Source organism: Procambarus clarkii, chromosome 14, assembly GCF_040958095.1.
Source record: "Procambarus clarkii isolate CNS0578487 chromosome 14, FALCON_Pclarkii_2.0, whole genome shotgun sequence".
Classification (NCBI taxonomy): Eukaryota; Metazoa; Arthropoda; class Malacostraca; order Decapoda; family Cambaridae; genus Procambarus; species Procambarus clarkii.
In genome coordinates, this window is record NC_091163.1 from 49,339,572 (window position 1) to 49,362,892 (window position 23,321).

Sequence of the window (23,321 nt, forward strand, 5' to 3'; positions counted from 1 at the left end):
GGGGACAGAGAGGTACAGGGGACAGAGAGATGGACAGGGGGACATAGAGGAACAGGGGGACAGAGAGTAACAGGGGGACAGAGAGGAACAGGACAGAGAAGAACAGGGGGACAGAGAGAGACAGGGGGTACAGAGAGAGGGACAATGGGATAGAGAGGGACAGGGGGACAGAGATGGAAAGGGGGGACAGGGGGACAGAGAGGGGGACAGAGGGGGGGGGAAAGGGATCTGGGACAGAGGACAGAAAATGTGGGCAAGGGGACAAAGTGCGGGACAGGGGACAAAGATGGACAGGGGGACAAAGATGGACAGGGGGGACAGGAGGAAAGGGGGGAGATGTATGAGGGGAAATGTTTGCGGAAGATGGAGAAGGGGTATTTAGAACGGTAAGAACGGTAAGTTAGAAAGGGGGCAACTAAGGCCCATCATTGAAAAACAAATGAGCAGCATTGCAATAGCATAAGCCACGCACATCTTTAGCCTGCGTTGTTGAGACATTGTCAATTAAGCGGTGTCCAATAGCAGTATCTTCGGTATTTAAGCGATACCTTAAAAAATACTGGAAATATTGAAAGATATTAATCCAGATATTAATCCCCTTGTGCAACGCACACAAGAGGCAACAGCTTCTAGCTCTACAAGCGGCAATATAAAATAGAGAACAGGCGATTGTTTTCACTCATAGTGTAATAAACCCACGGACCCGCCCACCCGCTGAAGCCGTAAATGCCAACACATTACTTCCGTTTAAAATTAAGCCGGAATAATCCTCAGGTATGTGGAGGATGTGGGAGGCCTTTGATCAACCGCCGACTTCCTGCCCCGTCGACGGGGCCATCAGCCCTCAGTGTGCCCTCAGCCAAAATAATATGAAACATGTATGTGGGTGTATTAAATATTTTAATTTATTATTTCCAAGATTTAACTGTTAGCTCTTGGACCCCGCCTTTCTAAGCGTCGGTTGTCTAATGTACCGACTCTCGGCCTCTTTTCCTCCATCATATCTAAACATATATTTTTATCTAACACACTCACACATCCCCAAGATGCAACCTTTAGCAGCTTCCTGACTTTCAGGTTCCTATTTACTGCAAGGTGAATAGAGGCATTAGTGTGTGTATGTTTGTGTCTGTGTGTGTGTGTGTGTGTACGTGTGTACGTGTGTGTGTTTGTGTGTATACTCGCCTAGTTGTGGTTGCGGGGGGTTGAGCTCTGGCTCTTTGGTCCCACCTCTCAACTGGCAATCTACTGATGTACAGATTCCTGAGCCTACTGGGCTCTATCATATCTGCATTTGAAACTGTGTATGGAGTCAGCCTCCACCACATCACTGCCTAATGCATTCCATCTATTAACTACTCTGACACTGAAAAAGTTCTTTCTAACATCCCAGTGGCTCATTTGGGTACTAAGTTTCCACCTGTATCCCCTTGTTCGCCTACCACCCGTGTTAAACAGTTTATCTTTATGTACCCTATCAATTGCTCTGAGAATTTTGTAGGTAGTGATCATGTCTCCCCTTACTCTTCTGTCTTCCAGTGTCATGAGGTGCATTTCTCGCAGCCTGTCCTCGTAACTCATGCCTCTTAGTCCTGGGACTAGCCTATTGGCATACCACTAAACTTTTTCAAGCTTCGTCTTGTGCTTGACAAGGTGTGTGTGTGTGTGTGTGTGTGTGTGTGTGTGTGTGTACGTGTGTAACACACACGTACTTATGTGGTACGTATGTACTACATAATTGTAAGGCGTTTGCTGAATTAGAAAAGTCGGCTAGCAGTCCACCCTTAACGACACAATTAACTCATTACATAAAAAATACGTGGCTGTGCAACAGTGTGTGAGAATTGGGGAACTGGTGTGCATTTAGACGACTGGTGAGGACCAACAATGACGTAGAAGGAGGGCACTAGCGTCTGAATCAAAGGGCAGTGAGGGACAACTTGGCTTTATATATTTTAATCCCCTTACTGTACCGTGAGGCGTCCCTGGTAACCTTGCAATACCAACTGGTTTCTGATCAAAAGCTAAAGTCCAGTCGCCGCAAGGGCAATAAAGAGAAACAGGAACATTTGTGGAAGCTTTGGGACCGTTACGAGGAAAAACAGATAAGCACCTCACAGTTCCTCAAGGAATGTTCGCGTTTTATCCCAGGAAGTGCCTGAACTAGAATTAGAAAACAGCAGTCTGTTTACTGGTTGTTATTTAACTTAAGTTAGTTGTAAATGATAATGTAAAAATAGCCACTGAGAACTGATGAGTTGCCCAAGACTTTTGCTCGTAAAGAGGGAATTGATTACAAACTTGGACTGCCTTTGAGCAGCCTGAGGGCAGCAATATCCCAGGAACTTCAACTAAATTTCGGAGACTTGAGGCAAAGTGAAATTCAAACCAGTTACTCCATCTATCATCATTCTATTATGCAGGAAGAACCGCACGTCTATGGGTCATCCAATAATGTTAGCAGACTTCTAGAATCTAGATGTTACCACTGCTAGGCTTAGGCTCGGCTACAAGTACCTCTGGGAGTTTGTAACATCTGCTGATGTAGATTTGACTAAATGTAAACTCTGTCAGCAGAACTATTCGCATCCTTTGCGTCATTATATAATGGAATGTGAAAAATCGCGGAATTTAGAGATAACACCATCAATAGTGTCCAAGAAATGTGTAAGTACTTCATTCATAATGATGTGCTGCTCGAAATCTTAGCGAAGTATCCAAAATTTGCTTACTGTAGGTAATGCATGCACATGACTGTAAAGCTGCCGCCCAGTTGGGTGGGTGTGCAGCAAGACTAGTAACTGTGTGACTCACCATAGATGTAAAGTGCCTTGTATAGTGACTGTTGTGAGCCTCTTGTTGATCACTTGTGACACAAAGATTATTGATGTGTGTATTTGTGTAGGTGATTAGATATGTATGTGTATGTATATATGTATACGTATATATATATATATATATATATATATATATATATATATATATATATATATATATATATATATATATATGTACTTGTATGTATGAGAGTGTGTACATGTATATATAATATTAATAATTTTGTAACTAGCGTCACAAATTGATATTTGCTTAGCTAAACGAACTACAAGGTTCAGTTCCTGAACCGATTATGTGCCTCTGTAATCCTTTACACCACCGCCCACGGGATGGGTATGGGGTGCATAATAAAGAAAGAAATTGAATTGAATTGGTCTGATTAAGACTTTATGACCATGTAATCTATGTTTTGCTCCACTACTTACTGGTTGAGTATGGGGTGCATAACAAATAATAGCCTCCTTCGGGGGCGCCTTGTTTCTAAACGTGTTAGTCTTAAATCCTTTAATTTAATCCTTTTAATAATAATAATTACTAATTATTGCTATCTAAGATAATTAGACGAGCCAAAACTAAATACTACGAAGATAAATTTACTCAAATAAAGAGCAACATTAAACAAACTTGGAGCACAATTTCACAAATATTGGGATCAAAGAAATCTTTAAATAACAAACCGACTCTCCTGTCTAATAACGATGGTCAGCTTTCAGCCTCTGATTCTGCTATTGAGTTCAATAGGTTCTTCTCTTCCATTGGTTCATCCCTTGCAAATGATATTCCATCTTCCAGTACTGACATTAAGGACTATCTTACAGGTAACTATCCACAGTCTCTGTACCTAAAGCCTATTAACTCCACTGACGTCAATGAGATAATCCTTTCCCTTAAAACCAAGTCTGGTGCCCTTGAGGAGATACCAACTTTAATTTACAAAAAAGCCTCCAGATCTTTAGCCCCTGCTATTGCTTTGCTCTTCAACAAGTCACTTGAACTTCAAACCTTTCCAGATATTCTAAAAAAAGCGAGAGTAACGCCTGTCCACGAATGTGGTGACCCCACAGATGTTAACAACTACAGACCTATATCAATCCTGCCAAACTTGTCAAAAATTTTTGAAAAACTTATATATAAGCAGCTTTACTCATATCTAGCCAAACTCAATATACTTAGCCCTTGCCAATATGGCTTCAGACCCAAAAAAAGCACTAACGATGCCCTTATTATAGTATGCTTAACTCGATTCATACAGCTCTTGATAAAAAGGAGTTCCCTGTTGGGTTATTTGTGGACCTGCGTAAAGCTTTTGATACTGTCAACCACCATAACCTTCTTCTTAAATTACATCATTATGGAGTCAGAGGACATTCCCTACAATACCTCGAGTCCTACCTTACTGACAGGCTCCAATATGTTTCTGTGAATAATACAATTTCTCCCACCCTACCCATCAACATTGGTGTTCCTCAGGGCAGCATACTTGGCCCTCTCCTCTTTCTCATCTACATTAATGACCTTCCAAATGCCTCCCAACACCTCAAACCAATTCTATTTGCTGACGACACAACCTTCATTTACTCCAGTCCTGACCCTCTTGCTCTAAATGCCACAGTAAATACTGAGCTAAATAAAGTCCATCTTTGGCTAACTGCCAACAAACTCACCCTTAACATTGACAAAACTTTCTATATTCTGTTTGGCAATAAATCCTCTAGTCTTATAAATCTCAAAATAAACAATACCCAAATTTGTAACAAATTAGATGGCAAATTCCTTGGCATTCTCATTGACCACAAGCTGAATTTCCAGGGACACATTCTAAATATATCAAAAAAAGTTTCAAAAACTGTGGGCATTCTTTCTAAGATCAGATATTATGTACCACACCCTGCCCTGGTGACTCTCTATTACTCCCTTATCTATCCTTATCTCAACTATGGTATTTGTGCTTGGGGTTCTACTACCCAAAATCACTTACGTCCTCTAATTACCCAACACAAAGCTGCTATTAGAACAATATCCAACTCTGGCCCCAGACATCACTCGGTACCCCTACTCAAATCTCTGAATATGTTAGATATTAAGTCACTGCACATTCTCTCATGTGTATTATACATATATAAAACGCTAAACTATAATGCCAATCCTGATCTTAAAAGCTTCATAGAAGGTTGTAACAGAACCCATGAGCACCACACCAGAAATAAATACAGTTTTGATATTCCTAGAGTACGTCTTAATCAAACTAGAAATGCTCTGCAAATCAAGGGGCCCAGAATGTGGAATGACCTTCCCAACCATGTTAAAGACTGTACCTCTCTCAACCAGTTTAAGATAAAAACTAAACACTACCTAATAAATTCCCTGTAATCTACCTCACTCCTCTATTGTCAACCCATGTCTGTTATTTTCTTTTTTTTTTTTTTAATCAACACTGTTTGTCAACCTATTGTATTTGTGCTGCTTTTTCAGTCATGTTCCCCCTTTTTTTATCTTTATTTGTATTTGTTCTCAACACTTTTTATTCTTTATGCTCAATTAGTATTAAGTTCTAGATATTAATGTTTTTCTTGTCCGAAACGCATTGCGTAATAGTGGCTTTAGGCATTGTATGTACTAGCTCTATCTATATATCAATCCATTAATGTAACATCACTTGTATGTATATACCTTACCTGAATAAACATCTGAATCTGAATCTGAATCTAATCTCAAATCTTTCTACAATGTACCTCTTAATAAATGTTATGTACTCTCGCAACCCAATGTACCTTCTTGTATATAAATAAATAGATTTCAACTGTAAGGGGGTATGGTTTGCACCTTGTTATTCTAATAATGGATAAATAATTCTAATAATGGAAGCGCTAATTATATGAACAAGTGCCATGTATTTATTCAGACGAGAACAACAGCGAACACAAACCAGCGCATATACGAACGGAATGGTTTGTATGTACAAACTTCTCAGTGAACGAAGTTGTTTCTAGCCCGGTATCCGAAATTGCAGTATACGACTTGACCAGTCCCCGTGTAGGATGACCCGTGAGATAACACTGACGCTCCTCGCCTATCTTAAAGACGGTCTCCTGTGTCCAAAATACCCGCCAAATTGTCCCTCCCACAATACTCACAAGACAGTTGTGGCAGTGTAAGTGTGTGGTGAGGGCACACCACTGAAGACATTGAGGATATACCACGAGGAAGAGACAAAACTGTTGAAGAAAGGAGTCACTGGCTCCACCTGACCACCTTGGGCCACATTCACCAAGGTACTTACCAATGGTTTTCTTCTTAGCTACCAATGTTTTTCTTCTTAGCTACCAATGTTTTTCTTCTTAGCTACCAATGTTTTTCTTCTTAGCTACGAATGTTTTTCTTCTTAGCTACCAATGTTTTTCTTCTTAGCTACCAATGTTTTTCTTCTTAGCTACCAATGGTTTTCTTCTTAGCTACGAATGGTTTTCTTCTTAGCTACCAATGTTTTTCTTCTTAGCTACCAATGTTTTTCTTCTTAGCTACGAATGTTTTTCTTCTTAGCTACGAATGTTTTTCCTATTAGCGCCTTCGTGGCGGCTACGTCGGTATTCAGGTAGCAATACTAAGAAGAAAAACCTTCGGGGTCCGTCTAATTACCACAAGCTACACAAGCTTCAGAAAGCTTCCTAAAAATACATTAGTAATGAATAAATATGATATGTTAGGCTGACCTAACCTAACCTATCCTATCCTAACCTAACCTAACCTAACCTAACTTAACAAAACCAAACCTAACCTAACCTAACCGACGCTTGGATCGTCGACTTGATTTGGCGTCACCAGCTTTTTATTTTCGCCTATTTCTTTATAAAAAGATACTTTTTCAGATTAAAATTATGTTTTTTCGTGTTGTACATTCAGCACCAACATTATAATGAGTAAATATATCATATTTATTCATTACTAACGTATTGCCAGGAAGCTTTCTGAAGCTTTCTGAAGCTTGTGGTAATTAGATGGACCGAAACCTTCGTAACTTTGGTCCGTCATCTAAGTGTACTGTCGACCACTCGTAACTGGATATAACTCAATTTTTCTCTACTACATAACACTGGGATTGATTTTAATATAACAAAAGATTATTAGTTGGTGAATCTGGTGAAGAGGAGTCCTTCGTGTTAGTTATATATGCATTCTCTGCTTGAAACTTGAAGTAAATATGTCTTTTATGATAGTAAAATTAGTTTTATAATAGCAAGATATTATACCAGTAGTTATTAAGTAAATAAACACTGGTGAACATGAAATATGAGAGAAGGTTATGAGCCCTGCCTGATGGGAGCATTTACTATCACCAAATGTCCCTATTCACCTAGTAATCAGTAAGGGTGTACCTTAGCTATACATACACATATTTAATTTATTTTGTTTGGTTTTATTTTGAAATTAAATCTGGGTGAGACAGAAGAAAAATATCCTGCACAAAGATGTTAGGTTAGGGTAAAAACTTCAAAAACTTTTCTCATTGAATAATTAAACCTATAATTATGACTATATGGACTATTAAAAATTTTTTAAATGTTTCAAAATTCAAATGTTTATTCAGGTAACGTACATACATACAAGAGGTGATACAAAAATTGATAGATTTATCGATAGAGCTAGTACATACAATGCCTAAAGCCACTATTACGGAAAGCGTTTCGGGCAGGAAAAACATTAAAGACTAAAACTTAATACTAATTGAGATTAAAGTATAAAATGTGTTGAGAAAAATAAAAATAAATAAGGGGGAACATGGCAGAAAAACAGCAAAAATACAATTAGGTCAACAAACAGCATGGTTTAAAAATAACAGACATGGGTTGACAATAGAGGGGTAAGGTAGGTTACAGGGAATTTATTAGGTAGTGCTTAGTTTTTATCTTAAACTGGTTGAGAGAGGTACAGATAATATTGGTATTAAAAAAAAGAGAGAGGGAAGTAGGGGTTCAAGACCTCTTCCTGTTACACAATTTGGGTGTGTGGAACCAGTAATTATCAAAAGAAGGCACCATGCTGGAAAGGCTATGTAGCATTAAGGCAGTGAGGTGAGGCAGCTACTTATTTGGAGAATGCTTATTTTATTTACCATATAAGTTGAGGCAGCCTATTTTATTTGAGGAATGCTCAGCTGATTCCTCTACATTTAGCATTGAACAAATTTGTGTCCAAGACCTCTTCCTGTTACACAATTTGGCTGTGTAACAATCAGTAAGTAATTATCAAAAGAAGGCACCAAGCTGGGAAGGCTATGTAGCACCATTGTGTGTAGCAATAAACCTAATTTTTTAACAAATAATGCACCTGTGAGAAACAAATCCTGTCAGCTGTAAAAATATTGATGCAGTTATTTAAATAAAAAATATATTGAAAGAAATATTACTGGTTTATTGTTATTCTATCAGGGATTTGGGGGTCGCACAGGTTTTTGGCCGCCCATCCATATGTGCGTCTGTTCTTGGGCGTTCTTGTTGCCTTGGGTCGCAGGTTTGCGACCGGTTGTCTTGGCTTTGCGTTGCAGAGTTTGTGGCGGCCGCCTCCCGGGTTAGCCCTTTCTTTTCCTTCTCTTTGGGTATGAAGCTCCAGGAAGCCGTAGGGGCTCCCCACAGAAAACCAGCGTTGAATGTAATGAAACGCCATTTTCTGGGTGAGCCCCGGAGGCTCCCTGGAAACCCTCCCTCCCACCGGTCGGCGGTTTTTTCGCGTTGGTTGAAGCTTAGCTTCCGAACTGGAGCTTGGCAGCCGGCGCGGTAGGTCCGGGGCTCCCCCCTCCCCCTCCCGGGGTGGGGAGGGCTGCGCGGACGATCGGCGCGGCAGTAAAGTGTGATGTTTGCTTGTTTGCTTGTTTCCTTGGGATTGTAGGGAGTTTTCTACCTCTCTGTTCGGTTTTTGTTGTAGTTTCTTACCATGTGGGGTTTGTTTTGTTACGCCTACTTTCTGGGTGCCTAACCCCGGTCGATGGCAGATAAGGAAAACCCCCAACCATATGGGGTTTTCCAGGGCCATTGCTCCCTGAAACCTCTCTGAAGGGGCCAGGTTCTGGCGCTGGTCCCTGGTAGGTCTGAACTCCTTAGCTAATGTCCCGGTCTAACATAACATACATTAGCCCGATAAGCTCCAGGGAGCCTCCGGGGCTCACCCAGAAAATGGCGTTTCATTACATTCAACGCTGGTTTTTTAAATTTTCTAGTGTTCTTTGAGCCCTTGTATCCTTTCCTGTCAATTCATCTTCCTCGCTAGGTAAAACAACTAAAACATCTTCAAGCATTGCTGTTTGGTACATACGTTTAGCAGCAAGGATAACACCTTGGTCCATGGGCTGGATCAAGGATGTTGTGTTTGGTGGAAGTGCCATGCATTTTATTCTGCCATCCCTTGAAATTAACTTGCTAATGGGATGAGCAGGGGCATTATCTAGCAGCAACAATGCCTTAACCTCACTGGCCTTTATTCCACATTTGTTGATCTGGAATTCTCTGACTTCTTTGCAAAAGTGGTTTTCAAACCAGTCCGTAAATATTATTTGATTAAACCATGATTTCTTAGAACTGTAATATATTACAGGTAATGCCTGCATTATATTTTTTAAGGCTCGAGGATATTTAGACTTGCCTACCACGGCACATTTTGTCCTGTGAGAGGCATCAGCATTAGCACAGAGCAACACTGAGAGTCGTTCCTTGCTTATCTTTCGTCCAGGAATATTTTCCTGCATCCTACTGGTTAAGGATGTACTTGGTACAGCTCGCCACATAAACCCAGTCTCGTCAGCATTATATACTTGATATTTGCTTAAATTATTACTGACAATGTACTCGTTTAATTTAGCCTTGAATGAATCAACATTAGTGGGATCAGCACTTGACGCCTCACCAGAAATTTTTTTGGTGTTTGAAATGTTATGCCGACCCTTAAATCTTCCAACCCACCCATCACTTGCACTGAAATCTTTTATACCTAATTGAATGGCAAGTTTACTTGCTGCAACTTTAAGCTCTTCAAATCTTATTGCCATGCCAATTGTGCGGTGCTGAATAAACCACTTATACACTGCAGCATCCAATTGTGGATACTGACCAGACTTTACTGTTTTTCTCGAACATGCAGCACCAGAAGTAGCACACTCTGTTGTGCTCACATATTTTAATAGAGTATCCTTCTGTTTCTTGATGTCACTTACTGTACTTTTCCCGATGGTAAACTCTGCTGCTGCTCGTGCATGAGAATATCCTTTATCAAGTTTCTTAATTAACTCCAGCTTCTGTGCAACCGTCAGGCGCTTCCTTTGGGTAACTTTTGGCATTTTGTAAATTAAAAAGATCACAATTACAGTACAGTAATATCCTTCACAATTGAAGCTAGCCGCGCGAGTTCACGGTAAACAATGGGAACACATGGCCCGGCGGAGTACATACTAGGTCCGTGGGAAAAAAAATACCTAGTGCCTATACATACTATAAAAGGTATTTAATAAGAAAACAAAGACTTTTGCTTAATAAAAAACTGTTTCAAAATATTTTATTAATAATAATTTACAATTTTCTTCATTAAAGTGAATCATTTTAAAAGAAAATTAAGATGTAATATATGACTCTGGACGATCCAGGTCGGTGGCGGCCTGGTCGCCATGTGAGGGGACGCTGATGCCACAACAAACCCAATACCGACTGTCGGTAATATCGACCGCAGACCGGTATAGCAGGCTCTAGATACTGGGCTCCCAAACCGGTCGTTAATACCGGCAGATCGGTATAAAAGAGGCCGTTAAATTGAGTGGATACTGTACTGTCGCCTCTTTTCGTGCGGCGCAGGCGGAGCCGCTTCAGCTTGCTTTCGGTCTTGGTGTTGCTTCTGCACCGTTAGTCAGCTGTCTTGTGCGTCGTTTCACCTCCGGCCTGTTCGTGCGCCGCTTGCGCCATCCTGGTCTCTGGTCAGCGTGCTCTGTCTTCTCCTCAATTGGTAGTGCCCCTTCGGTTCCGGTGTGTTTTTTCGTCGGCTCTTTCCTTTGGGCCTTTGCCTCTGGGGGTCGGTTCGCTGAGCTTTCTTGCTCCTTCGGTTTTAGCGTTTTGGTTGTTTGATTGCAGCAGTCTCCATCTTTTCTGGCGCGGGGTGGGGCTGCTGCATTCTGGAGGGGTCCAGGGTTTGTTGGTGCTTCGTTGGTCGGGCTGGGGGTGTGTCGTTTTTGTGTTCAGTGGCGGCCCTCCGCTGTTGTTTGCGTGCCACGGCGTTTGGGTCCGGAGCGCGTTTTGCGTTGATCCGGTTCTGTTCTTCCCGGTTCGCGGGTGATGGTGTCCCGGGTGGTCAGCCGTGTTCTTGCGGCTAAGCTGCCTGTGTTCTTCCCTCATGCCTGTGGCGTTCGTGGCTTCGCTGCTCTTGCTGCCGTCTGCGCGACGTGGCCTTGCAGTCTTTCGGGCTTGGATTTTTGGTGTTCGTGCAGGGGCCTTGCTGCTCGTGGTTCTTGTGTTGTTCCCGGGCTTTTCGGGGCTGTGGCGCCTTGGGTTGGCGTTTGCTGCCGGTTGTCTCGCCTCCTTGGGGGGTGCGTGGTGTCCGCCTCCCGGTTTTGTCCCTTTGACCTTCCTCTGTGGGTAGTTAGCTCCGGGGAGCCGACGGGGCTCCCCCCAGAAAACCAGCGTTGAATGTAATGAAACGCCATTTTCTGGGTGAGACCCGGAGGCTCCCCGGCAACCCTCCCTCCCTCCAGTCGGCGTTTTTCGCGTGTTTTGACATCCAGCCTCAGAACTGATGGGTGGATAGCCGGCGTGGGAGGTCTGGGGCTCCCCCTTCCCCCTCCCGGGGAGGGGGGAGCTGCGCAGACAGCGGCGCGGTGACGTATGACGTCATACTAGTTTCCTTGTTTTCTGTTGAAGAGTTCTATCCACTAGTTCGGCTTAGGTAGCAATTTTCACCAGAATAGGGGTTTGTTTTGGAATGCTTACCTTTCTGGATGCTTGACCCGGTCGATGGCAGACATAGAATGCTTCCAACCACACGGGGGTTTCTATAGGCCATTGCTCCCCTTGCCTCTCTGAGAGGGCCAGGTTCTGGCTCGTGGTCCCCGGTAGGCCCTAGAACTCCATACACATGACTGATGCCAAAGTCTGACATTAGCATATCAGCCGGTAAAGCTCCGGGGAGCCTCCGGGTCTCACCCAGAAAATGGCGTTTCATTACATTCAACGCTGGTTTTTTGTGTGTGTTTTTGTTATAGTTATTTTATATTTACAGCAGATATAGTATTTTACTGTTGTGTAATTGCTTGCCTTATTGTATCTTGACTCCATTGCATCTACATGCAAGCTGATATTGATCCTCAACTAAATCTGCTCTCACACATCTACAATAACCACCATATTGATCATCACTACTGCACCTATTACACACCAAACTTTGCAAAAAAAAAAAAAAAACTCCAAAATAACACTTGCCTATCAGTTTTCAACCAAAATGTCAGATCACTTGGTAAAAAATTTGATGATATAAATGCACTACTCACAGCATTATGTACTAAACTATCATTTATTATTTTAACAGAGACCTGGCTAAGTAAAGACTATACTCAACTCTACTTTTTCACTTATTGTGTTGCATATAATATTACTTGATGTTGAATTATAATGCAACTTGCATACATTATGTATACACCTGATTAATAGTGTCACAATAATGCACACACAAATGTTTTCAATTACGCCATGTATGTATTCACATTTTTCATTATTATATTTACACACATCCACTCACTATTTACAGGTTTTTGCAACATCATTGTACATTTAGAAGTCTTGGAGATAGTGGTAGTCGTTGAAGCAGTTGACAGCACACAACGGGACTGCACACACTTCACACCATATTTGCACTAGTTTACATTTCTGTGGTCTCTCTTTTTTTTTTTTTTTTTTGTTCCACAAACTATGCAATCACGTTGGCCTATATGCACGCTTTCCAGCTGGTGGCAAATGTTTTAGTCTGTGTGGTTAAAAGGCCTCCGTGTAAGTGAGCCTGGGTGTAGCAGCATGTTGCAACACTGGGTTCATGATGGGGTCTTTGTATGCCAGGAATTTCTTTGCCAAACTTTGTTAGTAACTTTGTCACAAGTGTAAAACCAAACGAACGGAAACTTGGTTTACGTCCAGTTTTCACCAGATACATATTGTAGCTGTTCAGCATGCTTACGTCAACCAGATGGAAAAACACTTTTCTCATCCACTTCAATGTTTTCCTAACACACTCGACAGCACCCACCATCATGTCACGTTTATCAACCAAACGCATGTTGATATTATAGTCAAGAAGACAATCTGGCTTATATACTGGTTGTTTTGTTACTCGGTTCACCTTGCCACTGTTCACCATTGTACCATCATGAACGGTTGTCAGCAAGTTCACTTCTCTCGTCTTTCCACCTAACTGAGAGTATTTGATCACTTTTTCTTAGCTGGCAGTCACCAACTTCAAGATTATTGTCAAACACTGGCATTTCTCGTTTTCTTGGCTTTACTGTGCCACACACTCCAGTTCTATTTTCAATCAAGAACTTAGCTAGCAAGGGACTTGTATAGTAGTTATCTGTGTATAAAATGTGGCCCTTGTTCATCCATGGTGCCATCAGTGACTTTACCACACTACCTGAGAAACCATGTTGGTCATTACCGGGAATGTCTACATTGCTAATAGAATACAGAATCATGTGTAACACGTATCCTGTTTCACAGTCACAAAGAACAACGAATTTCAATCCAAATCTGTTGCGTTTGGAGGGAATATACTGCTTGAACCCAACATGTTCTTTGAAAAGCACAAGGGATTCGTCAATCACCAGCTTCTGTGCTGGTACGTTGAAATATCTGTGCTTTCCAATCACTTCATTCATAATATGCCTGACTCTCCAAAGTCTATCAACGTCTGTCTGGTTTTCATTACTTGCAAAATGAAGACACCTGAGGAGTATCTGAAACCTGTCTTGGGACATATATTTCCCGAACAAAGGTGTTGGAACAGTCTGGTCTTTGCTCCAATAATCTAAGATAATATGTTTTACACAATGTTTCATCAACATACATAGTGCCAAAAATACATATATTTCACCTACAGTAGTGTTTTTCCAATGCTGTAATCGTGAAAATTGTTATATTTTTTCCGATGAGATGGCCTGCATGAAGGTTCGTTTCGTGTACAATATATTTCATGAGCGTCTCATCATTAAATGCTGTAAAATAGTCTATTTCACATATGTCCTCACCAGTATCAGGGAAAAGGTTTGTAATACCATCACTCCACACAAGTACACCTGGTGTCCGGGCGAGACAAAACACCGGCACTACGGCGAGGAATCGTTGCACACCATGTACCAGGAGCTGAAGCCCGTCTACACAAAGTACGGGTGCTATGTGAACATGAGGTAATATCACGTGAACATGAGGGTCTTGGTTCCTCATGTGGTGCCATGCGGCGGCGCTTGGCTGGGTGAGACGCTGCTGACACGACAAAATCTCGCTTGGTAACACCACTGGCACTAGCGACAGGCATGGTAATACTATGCTCTGAATCCACCTCATTAAAACCAGAAAAAGAGTCACCTTCCTCTGACTCTAAATAAGTACAAGAACTGTGTGGTTGTGCACGAATTACAGTAGACACTGGGTGAGGAGGCACTGGTGAGCGTGTAGGCCCTGCAATGGGAGGAGGCTCTCTGTGCTACTCTCTGTGGTACTATCATCGGTCAATTGTGTGTAGTGCTTATCAATGTCAGAGTCATCAATACCACATTCCTCACCATCAGAAAATAATTCACTAGTTATTTTACTTGAGTAAGTGATTGAGTGATGCGTGCTCGAGAGGCGTTTGGCTGTGCACTCACCATGGTGACTGCTGGGTAGCTGAGGCTTCCTACGCGTTGGTGGTGGAGCTGGATTCTTTTCAAAATGGCGGCTGTTTACTATAGCCTCTGGGCAGTGTATGGGGAGCCCCTCCCCCTACCCCGCTGGCTATTCAAATCTTACTTGGTACTCCATCACGTCATATGATGTGATGCGCACTTTTGCGTAAGTTACTCAAAACATCATATGACGTGTTGTGCAGCTTAATGGTTAAGTGAAGGAGTATTACCTGATGCTTGGACAAAGAGTGTTATTGTTCATATCCCCAAACCACACTCAGATAATTATAGGCCCATATCTCTAACATCGTGTGTTTGTAAAGTGCTTGAACACATTGTCCTTAACAGACTCACGTATCGTATACAGGGGCACCTGTCTCCCCAACTGTTTGGATTTATGCCTGGGCTCAGTACACAGCACTTTTCCTGACTACTTCGCTCATATTGAAGCTTCCCCTCAAGCCGTCTTCATCGAGCTAGCAGCAGCTATTGATACAGCAAACAGGGAAATCATGCTAGAACAGCTTGCTGAGCTGGGAATACAAGGAAAATTACTGAAATGGATAAAGGGCTATTTGTCTAATCGAACAGCATATATTTTGTTTAACATTAATGTACTATTCTGCATTAAAATATGACAACCCCTTGGTGCACAGAAAATAAATGCTTTACAAAAAATTATTTTCGCTTCTTATATTGTTAAAATACAGTCTCTGATCACGGGAAGCTAAAAAAAAAAAATATTGTATGTGACATACTTTAGCTGCGATGGCCCCTGGGGCCATCGCAGCTAAAGGGGCCCAGGGGCCCCTGGGCCCTGGAAAGTTGAGCAAATTATGGGCGCTGAGCGATGGAGCGCTCAAGGTCACTAGGCCCCACCACCCTGTTAGAGGTAGTTGCTGCAAATATAATGTTTCACAAATATTTTGATGTTTCTCATTCATTTTTTCTCTATTTTTGCTGTAATAATAATCTTGAAGTTGGTGACTGCCAGCTAAGAAAAAGTGATCAAATACTCTCAGTTAGGTGGAAAGACGAGAGAAGTGAACTTGCTGACAACCGTTCATGATGGTACAATGGTGAACAGTGGCAAGGTGAATCGAGTAACAAAACAACCAGTATATAAGCCAGATTGTCTTCTTGACTATAATATCAACATGCGTTTGGTTGATAAACGTGACATGATGGTGGGCGCTGTCGAGTGTGTTAGGAAAACGTTGAAGTGGATGAGAAAAGTGTTTTTCCATCTGGTTGACGTAAGCATGCTGAACAGCTACAATATGTATCTGGTGAAAACTGGACGTAAACCAAGTTTCTGTTCGTTTGGTTTTCCACTTGTGACAAAGTTATTAACAAAGTTTGGCAAAGAAATTCCTGGCATACAAAGACCCCATCATGAACCCAGTGTTGCAACATGCTGCTACACCCAGGCTCACTTACATGGAGGCCTTTCAAGCACACAGGCAGGCAGGCTGGCAGGCAGGCAGGCAGGCAGGCAGGCAGGCAGGCAGGCAGGCAGGCAGGCAGGCAGGCAGGCAGGCAGGCAGGATAGCAGGCAGGCAGGCAGGCAGGCAGGCAGGATAGCAGGCAGGCAGGCAGGCAGGCTGGCTGGCTGTCTGACTGCCTTTCCCTCCCTCCCTAATTCTCCCATTCTCCCTCCTAGCATCTCTCCCTACCTTCCCCTCGCTCCCTCTCTCACTAATTCTCCCCCTCTCCCACTATTTCTCCTCTCTCACTAATTCTCCCCCCCCCCCTCTGTTGGTGGAGTGGTGAGGGAGGCAGTAAGGAAGGATTTGCTGACCAGGCAATGGTTGCCAAACTTATCGCCCATAGTGTATTACAAATTTTAATGTTAGTTATAAAATATTTATGCCAAAATGTTAATTTTCATATATTAATATACATTATTAATCCTTAACATGTTATATGATTTCCTATTTATTAATTAAACAAATATAGTTTTATTTATAAATTATGCACAGTTGGCATCTGTGAGCAGGCGCTGACAGACATGTCCGCCTCTACACAGCCTCCACCCCGTTAGTAGTTCCCGACCCCGTTAGTAGCTCCCCCTCCTCCATAGCCTGCTGTTCTCATGTTATGAGGAAGGCAGTGAGGGAGGGATGGCAGGCATTGAGAGGGAGAGGCATTGAGGGGGAGAGGCAGTGAGGGGGGGAGGCAGTGAGGGGGGAGAGGCAGTTAGGCATTTAGGGGGAGAAGCAGTGAGGGGTGGGGGGGCATTGAGGGGGAGAGGCAGTGAGGCATTGAGGAGGGGGAAAGGCAATGAGGGGGAGAGGCAGTGAGGGGGAGATGCAGTGAGGGAGGAGATGCAGTGAGAGATAGAAGCAGTGAGGGAGGGAAGGGTGGGGGTGAGTGAATGCAATTACACAATGAACTTTATTTCATTTGTTGCATTTATGCTATGAATATGTCGATTTTTTCCCTTATAATTTGTTGTTAAATTTAGAAAAAATTCTTTGTCCATTTTCCTCCATTTCTCGTTTATGAACTTACACGATAACCGACGGGTCTCGTCCCCAAGGGGCTCGGAAACCAAGTGGTGCTCTGTACTAGGTATGACATATAAATATAAATAAATATATATATATATATATATATATATATATATATATATATATATATATATATATATATATATATATATATATATATATATATATATATATATATATATATATATATATGTCGTACCTAGTAGCCAGAATGCACTTCTAGGCATACTATGCAAGGCCCAATTTGCCTAATAAGCCAAGTTTTCATGAATTAATTGTTTTTCGACTACCTAACCTAACTTTTTCGGCTACCTAACCTAACCTATAGAGATAGGTTAGGTAGGGTTGGTTAGGTTCGGTCATATACCTACGTTAATTTTAACTCCAATAACAAAAAATTGACCTTATACATAATGAAATGGGTAGCTTTATTATTTCATAAGAAAAAAATTAGAGAAAATATATTAATTCATGAAAACTTGGCTTATTAGGCAAATTGGGCCTTGCATAGTAGGCTGAGAAGTGCGTTCTGGCTACTAGGTACGACATATATATATATATACAGTGGTACCTCGCATAACGATCGCCCCAAAAGACGAACATTTTGGGTAACGAACGGCCCGATCGGCGTCAAATCGTCCCGTATGACGAACGCTGGTTTGAGTAACGTCAACACCACATGGTGGGCCAGGTGGGGTCGCGCTGCTTCTTGCACATTCTTAGACGCCTCCGACGATGCACATAAATTATGTTGTTCTTGTTTAAAGATGCTAATGATGCTGGGATATAAAAGGGTGACTGCTGAGATGTTGCAAAGCATTGACGTTTTTGTAGGAAAAAAGAAATGAAATGTCTGATATACAACAAATGTCAAAAAGGTTCATTCGGTGTTCGGCAGGTAGGCTGCTCCATTATAACAATCTTTCTTTGTTTCAAATGTGTTCCATTTGTTTTGTATTTGTCATTTACGTCTCAATAATGGAGAAGCCTACCTTACATACACTCAATAAACCATTATGACATTTTCCTTTCTTCAAATGTGTTCAATATTTATTTTTCATTTGTCTTATAGCAAAATGTTCGTTCGGTGGTCGGCAGGTAGGCTGCTCCATGTTTCTTACATACAAAAAACGTAAATAATAAAAAAAATGAAGATTTTTGAAAACCAGTACAAATGTCAAAAAGGTTCGTTCGGTCGTCTACAGGTCGGCTGCTCCATGTTTCTTAAATAAAAAAAAAAAACGAAAAATAAAAGAACTGTTGAAACAATTTGAAAAATGGACAAATGCCATAAAGGTTCGTTCAGTGTTTGTCGGGTAGGCTGCTCCATTATTGAGACATAAGTGACAAATACAAAACAAATGGAACACATTTGAAACAAAAAAAGATTGTCATAATGGAGCAGCCTACCCAACAAACACTGAACGAACCTTTTGCTATAACGAATATGAAAGACAAGGGCTGCTGGCTGGGTTAGTACTGCGTGAGCAACCATTTGTGGCACACGTGCCTCTGGCTCTCAAACACCTGTCCCACACGGTGTTGAAAGACTGCGCTCAGTCGGTGCAATTCAGACCCTATTGTTTGAAGAACATAAGGGTCATAACATTGGTGAAGCTAGGCACAATAAGGGCTTAACACAATGGTCGGATGCCAGTGATACAGCACCTATGAGGATGATACAGCGAGCGTATCCAGGTGTAGCTCTGAGCCCCACCCTGGCCATCTCGAATTTATATAGATGATACATAGATGAATCGTTTTCTGCGTTCAGTGATGATGCATCTGATACAAGTAGCATAGATGAACAGTGTTAGCAGCTTCCATGGTGGTGTTGTTCATTGATATTTTCAAGAATACCTGAATCTCTTCCTGACTGATGGACACTCTTTGAGGCTAGCTGAATCTCTTCCTGACTGATGGACACTCTTTGAGGCTAGCTGAATCTCTTCCTGTGTGGGACCTTACAAAGCGATCTTTTCAAGACTACCTTACAAATTGAGCTTTTCCTATAATCGTTTCAATACTACTTTATGCTTTACAAGCTTGGCTACATACCACCTACAAGTACTAAAGCCAAGGGTGCACGCGAGTGCGTTATTTGCAAGCACACAGAACGATGAAACAGGAAACGAAAATCTATCTGTAGCTGGTGCAAGGAGAGCAAAGTCGCGCTGTGTACCATGGACTACTTCGTTGACTATTATGCACCTCCAAAGTACTGAGTGTGTAATACAGTGTGTTACTGTGTAAATAGTATGTGAAACTGTACATATTGTAATTTTAGTGAATTTTTACCACGTAATATTGTGACAATAAACATTTATTGTGGACACATTACTGACACATGTATCACAGTTTCATGGAAAATTATGAACATTCTACTGTATACATATTGTAAAGGTCACAAATATGCATCATATACGATAAAAAAAACAAATAAAACCGCATTGGAAATGCATAGAAAAAATACTTGAAAATATATTTGTGGCAACACGCGGTGCTTGAATGGCCTGCGCGACCGTGTCTGGGAGCTTCACACACGGGCGACCAGGCCCTGATGACGTCACAGCGCACCTTGTCGACTCCCTCACAGCCAAAGTAAGTGGAATTTGGTAATTATTTTTACATAGACATGTTCAGGGACGGTAATTTATCATTTTGCAAAGAAAAATGATATTTTGGGGAACATTTGATGTCATGCACACTGGGGGAATTTCACAATAAACACAGTGCATCACACTGGTTATATGGGGGACACTCGTTTTGTATGACGTCCGTTTCACATGACGAACATGGAACGGAGTAAATTCGTTATGCGAGGTACCACTGTATATATATATATACAGTAGAACCTCTATTAAAGAGTTTAATCCGTTCTGGCACCGAGCTCGTTACCTGGAAAACTCGTCTTGAGAAACAAATTTCCCCATTTAAAATAAAGGAAATAAATTTAATCCGTTCCACTCCCAAAAACATCCATACTTGCATGACATTTTTTTATGTAAATATAATTCTGCACCTGTAATTATAAATGTTTTGTTGTACTGTTTTAATGTTTACTTTACCTTATGAAGAGTCGTTGCTGGCTTGAGGGAGACGATGGGGAGGTGGGAAGGAGGAGAGGGGTTATGGTGTGGAAGGAGAATCCATCTCTGAGTCAGGGGGGCTCTCTCTTCTTGGGAATTTCACCCCACTGGGACCGGGTTGTGGTTCATTATCACTGGCTCTTCTTTTCTCTACTTTTGGAAGGAACGTTTCTATTGACAATTGCTTTTGTCTTTGTTTTAGGATGTCCCTAAAACAAGACAGCAAATTGTCATTAAACATGTTCACACACCGGGTTGTCACTGCTTGATCAGGGTGATGTTTTTCTATGAATGCGGTCACCTTTTCAAACATTCCCAACACTTCCCTGATCTCACTTGAAGAGGCAGCAGCATCCTCCCCTACCTCCTCCTCCCCTGATGAGAACTCTTGTGCCTCCTCTTGATTAATGTCCTTCTGAAGTTCCAGGAGTTCCTCAGTGGTCAGTTCCTCACTGTGCTCCTCCACTAACTCCTGCACATCAGCAGCATCCAACTCCAGACCCAAAGTTTGCCCCAGAGCAACAATATCATCCACTAGATGCACTTCCGGGTCTTCCACAGGTGCAGATGCAGATGCAAGTGCAGGACCGAAACCTTCGAAGTCTCGCTCAGGGACACCCTCAGGCCACAGGTTACGCCATGCAGAGTTTAGAGTCCTCCGTGTCACTCCTTCCCAGGCCTTATCGATCAAACGTAAGGCACCCAGGATATTGAAGTGGTTCTTCCAGAATTCTTTGAGGGTCAGCCCTGTATTGTCGGTCACATCAACACACCTCTCCAACAAGGCCTTCATGTAGAGTTTCTTAAAGTTTGCAATGACTTTCTGGTCCATAGGTTGGAGGAGTGGAGTGGTATTGGGAGGAAGGAACTTGATGGTGATGAACTGATTTTCGGGATACAATTCATCTCGCATCTGTGGAGGATGTGCAGGAGCATTATCAAGCACAAGCAAGGCCTTGAGTGGCAACTGTTTTTCTTCAAGATATTTCCTCACTGAGGGGCCAAAAACATCATTGATCCATTCAGTGAAGAATATCCGCGTAACCCAGGATTTCTTATTGGACCTCCACATCACATTCAGTCGCGCCTTGTACACTTTACATGCCTTGAACACGCGTGGATTTTCTGAGTGGTAGACTAGCAACGGCTTGACCTTGCAATCGCCACTTGCATTGGCACAGAGGACGAGAGTAAGCCGATCCTTCATCGGTTTGTGGCCAGGCAAAGATTGTTCCTCCTGTGTGATGTAGGTCCTCTTCGTCATTTTCTTCCAAAACAGGCCAGTCTTGTCACAATTAAAAACTTGTTGGGGCAAGAACTCCTTTCCAGCAACAAATTCCTGGATCTCTGGTACAAATTTCTCAGCAGCAGCTTTATCAGAGCTGGCAGCCTCCCCATGTCGCACAACACTGTGGATACCACTTCTCTTCCTAAATTTCTCAAACCATCTACGGCTTGCCTTAAATATCTCCTCCTCTTCAAACGACGCACCTGGTGTCTTCCTGACAAGGTCCACATACAAATTCTTGGCCTTTGCACAGACAAAGAGCTTCAGAGACACTATCGCCATGCATTTACCTTTCATTCATCCAGACTAGCAGTAACTTTTCAACCTCTTCTAGGATTTGTGGACGTTTCTTGTTAACCTTGGTAACTCCATTAGCCTCCTCAAGCGTCTTAAATTGTTCCTTCCTCTTCAGAATGGTACAAATCGTTGATGAGGACCTGCCATACTCCCTGACGAGATCAACCATACGCACACCACGCTCGTGCTTTGCTATTATTTCCTTTTTCACTTCCATGGTAATTGTCGCTTTCTTCCCCTTGCCAACACTGTCTTTAGCAAGCAGCTTCTTTGGCGACATCGTGCATTACAAATTGTAGTCACAAAACCACAAAAAAAACAGAGAAAAGCGCAAATCCAGAGGGATGCTTGTCGTGTGAGATACAACAACAACACTGGCGTCAGAGGCGTCCAAGAATTTGCGAGAACCCGCGAGATGCTAGGAAGCAGCACCATGTGGTTTTGCTCATTAATAGAGGCGAGCTCGTCAATAGAGACAAATTTGCTGCGAGTGGCTCTCTCGTTACTGGAAAAACTCGTTAATAGAGCCGCTCGTTAATTGAGGTTCCACTGTATATATATACACATATACAATGGGGCCTCGATTTACGATGCTAATCCGTTCCCAGAGACGGATCGTAAGTCGAAATATCGTAGGTCGAAGCGATTTTTCCCATAGGAAATAAAGGGAATTGAATTAATCCATTCCCCACCCTCCAAAATATTAACATACAAATATATTTTATACTGAATACAAAGTTTTTTCTAACTACAATACAGTACCAAAGTTTCTCGAACCTTTATGGAGGGCTCTTGATGGTGTATGGAAGATGGTGATGAAGGGGGAGGAGGAGAGTTGTTACTGTTTGGAAGGGGAGTCCCCTTCCATCATCACATCAGGCAGTGATGTTTTCTCTGGGGTACTCTCTCTCCTATGTTTTGCCTGAATACCACTAGGACCTGGTTGTGGTTCAGTGCTTGTTTGTCTCACTACAAATTTGTCAAGAGACATTTGTTTTTCCCTTTGTTTTAACATTTGTCTGTAATGATGCATCACAGTGTCATTGAATAGGTTAAGGCAACGACCTACTGCAGCTTGATTTGGGTGAGTCGTTTCAGCAAAGGTTTGCAATTCTTCCCATGTTGCACACATTTTCTTAATTGTTGAGGAAGAGACATTCTGTACTCTGGTTTCTGCTCTATGGTCATCCTTACATGGGTTTTCATATGTTGAGCCTTACCACTGACTTTCCTGGGACTCATGGCATGATATATAATAATTACTTTAATGTTCAAAATGCAAAAAAATCACCACAAAAGCGGAATTTCTTATAGGCACGATCGTCACTAAGCAGGCAGCTGTAGTAAACTGAGGCAGGTCGGCCGCGTGACTGGGAACCACGCGCTCGGTCGACCCGAAC

General features: G+C 42.1%; 1 protein-coding gene and 1 long non-coding RNA gene across 2 annotated transcripts in view; both read left to right on the plus strand.

The window, feature by feature from the left end:
* The window catches only part of LOC123749156 (uncharacterized), a 546,434-nt gene that overhangs the window by 191,680 nt on the left and 331,433 nt on the right, over positions 1–23,321 (plus strand). The window lies entirely within an intron of this gene.
* LOC138364641 (uncharacterized) overlaps positions 5,845–23,321 on the plus strand; it is a 33,107-nt gene continuing 15,630 nt past the window's right edge. Inside the window, exon 1 of the long non-coding RNA XR_011228492.1 lies at positions 5,845–6,110. This is a non-coding gene — a long non-coding RNA (uncharacterized lncRNA). The remainder of the gene's footprint in view (positions 6,111–23,321) is intronic.